The sequence below is a fragment of the Alligator mississippiensis genome, chromosome 3 (assembly GCF_030867095.1).
Source record: "Alligator mississippiensis isolate rAllMis1 chromosome 3, rAllMis1, whole genome shotgun sequence".
Classification (NCBI taxonomy): Eukaryota; Metazoa; Chordata; order Crocodylia; family Alligatoridae; genus Alligator; species Alligator mississippiensis.
This window is the reverse complement of record NC_081826.1, coordinates 210,691,972-210,694,579: the sequence shown is the minus strand read 5'-3', so window position 1 is coordinate 210,694,579 and position 2,608 is coordinate 210,691,972. Positions and strand designations below refer to the sequence as shown.

At 56.4% G+C, this 2,608-nt stretch overlaps 1 long non-coding RNA gene across 1 annotated transcript in view; it reads right to left on the bottom strand.

Annotated features, from left to right (window-relative positions):
• LOC132249139 (uncharacterized) overlaps nt 1–1,838 on the bottom strand; it is a 12,060-nt gene extending 10,222 nt beyond the window's left edge. The window contains exon 1 of the long non-coding RNA XR_009460545.1: nt 1,648–1,838. This is a non-coding gene — a long non-coding RNA (uncharacterized LOC132249139). The remainder of the gene's footprint in view (nt 1–1,647) is intronic.
• Nucleotides 1,839–2,608: the final 770 nt, after the last annotated feature.

Genomic DNA, 2,608 nt, shown 5'->3' with positions numbered 1-2,608 from the left:
CCTCTTGCCATGTCTTAAACTGCTTTGAAATGTGGCAAGAGGCACGTGTGGGCTCATTTGGATGCGCCCTTTGAGTCTTGTGTGGATGCACACAGAGGGCGCGTCCACACATGCAAGCATGTGTGCTTGCAGCAGCTCAAATAGAAGCAGTGCAGATTTGAGCTGGAGCTTTTTGCCTCAGCCCACATGCTCAGACATGCACTTTGTTATGGAGCAAATTGTGCCACTTGGGGCAAAATAGCCCTGCCTGGCTCCTCCCAGATATTAGCCAGGGGGAGCTAGAGCCCAGGGCCAGCACCTCTGCAGTCCCCAGCAGTATAAAAAGCTGTCCTGTCCTGGCCCCAGCAATATAAAAAGCTGCCCCAGCAAGTAGCTCAAGGCTACTAGCTTTCAGGAGCTTCTGGAGCCCGGCCACTTGGTACCTGGGGACACTACCCCTTGTGCCAGCTGGACTGATGAAGCAGCCCTGGGAGTTTCCTGTACCCTCTACCCACTGCAGCAGTCTGGCAGTGGGGGGCTGCTGCCTGGCTGTGACCTGCTGTGCACCTGCCAGACCCAGATGGGGACTGCAGAGCCAGTAGAGGCATCTACCCCTCTGGGCCAGCTGCCAGTGGTCTGCGGTTGCAGGGTTGGCCTCTGTGCAGCACTACCTGCCCGGCCATCTGGGCAGCTATTGCCCGGAAGATGTTCCGGGTGTGGTGGCCTGCTTTGAACTGTCAAAGCATGTCCTTCTGGCCCCATTTGCCCAGGAGGTCAGCCACAGCCAGTAGGGTCCAAGGTGCCAGCTCTGAGCAGGCAGGATCCTGCCACTGGCCTCCCTAGCAGGAATTGTGGTGTTCTCTATTGGAAAGCTGAAAAATCCTTGATAAAAAACATCCCAAAGTCTTTCTGTAAAACACCCCCAAATCCATGTTCCTCCACAAGTAAAACAAAAGACCACTATAAAGAGAGAGAGAGTGAGACAGAGACAGCGATCAGTTGGACAATGTTTTATTGATATATCTACAGTGTTAAAGCAAGTCTCTTATCATAATAATAAAGTGAACTCTAAATACATGTTTTATGAATTTATGAATACATATTTTGCTGCCCTCTCACAGGGGTGATGGCCCCCACACAGGTGTTATGGCCCCCCAACAGGGGATTTGGCCCCCACACAAGGGGTTCAGCCCCCCAACAGGGGGTTAGGTCCCCACACAAAGGCTATGGCCCCCCAACAGGGGATTCAGCCCCCCAACAGGGGATTTGGCCCCCACACAAGGGGTTCAGCTCCCCAACAAGGGATTCAGCCCCCACAAGGGCTACACCCCCCCAACAGGGCTACGGCCCCCACACAAGGGGTATGGCCCCCAACAGGGGCTGAATGGCCCCCACAGGAGCTACCACCCCTCTACAAGGCCCACATGCCCCACCCCAGCCCCCTGATTGCTGCCCACCTGGCCCCATCCCCCACCAGCTGCTGCAGCCCCCCCAATGGCTGCCCCACCCAGCCCCACCCCCCACTCCCCCAGACCCCCCAATGGCTACCCCACCCAGCCTCACCCCGCAGCCTTGCACCCCCAGGACCTCATGGCAACCCCCATGACCCCAGGCATTGTCACTTAAAAAAACCCCAGAAAAAAAACAGAAAAAAAGGCCTCTACTTACCTTAGAAGCAGGGGTCGGGGGGCTCCAGGGCCTCCTGGCAGAGCTCCCCCAGGCAGCACAGGGGGCAGGAGGGCCAGGGCTGGGGCCGCTGGGGCTGTCAACCTGCCCGGCAGTGTGCGGGTGGGGCCCCAGTCAGCCAGATGGCAGTTGGAGTAAGGGCCAGAGGGGTTTAAACTATAGGGTGGGGTAGCAGGGATTGCGGGGGTTTGAGAGGATGGAGGGATGGGGCCGGGCAGGGCAGGGGTCGCGGGCCTCAGAGGGGCTGGTGGGGTGTGGGGTCAGGCAGGGCAAGGGTTGGGGGGCTGGGGGAGTGTGTGGGGCCAGTGGAGATCCCCCCCATGGTCCCCTCCCCCTTCCTCCAGCCCCCCGACCCCTTACTCACCAACACTGGAGCCCTGGTGTTGAACACATGGCCTGGCTGGTCGCATGTTTCAGCACCAGGGCGAGGGGCCAACCACAGAGACGCTTTGGCATCCAGAGCATCTCATGGAGGACTCAGCCTCCAGTTGCCTCAGGGCACAGTCTGGGACCATGCCCTGCTCCCCTTTTTTAGACTTTGATTTTTTTAGACCCTTGGATATCCAGGGGTCTAATTTTCTCCCTGCACTGCAAACTTGCAGCATGAGGAAAATGTTTTCATTCCTGCATGTGCCTCTTTCCCCACCTCAAAGGGGTTTGAGGTGGGGCAAGAGGCACGTGGAGGCTTGTCTGGATGCAGCCAGAGGTGGTTATTAATTCCTCTTTGAGACAAGTTGTAATAATGACAAACAAAATCCTAGCTCCCACCTAGGATGTTGTTTCCTTGCCTCACACTGAAGAGGCAAAGGCAATAGGGATCCTTCACGTCTTACCCCCTCAGCCAAGCATACTTTGGTGTATCTGATGGCTGGACATTTCCTTTTGATGTGGTGATAATGAGCTCTCCATAGCAATAAGGTCTTGAATATCAGGAAAAAAATCT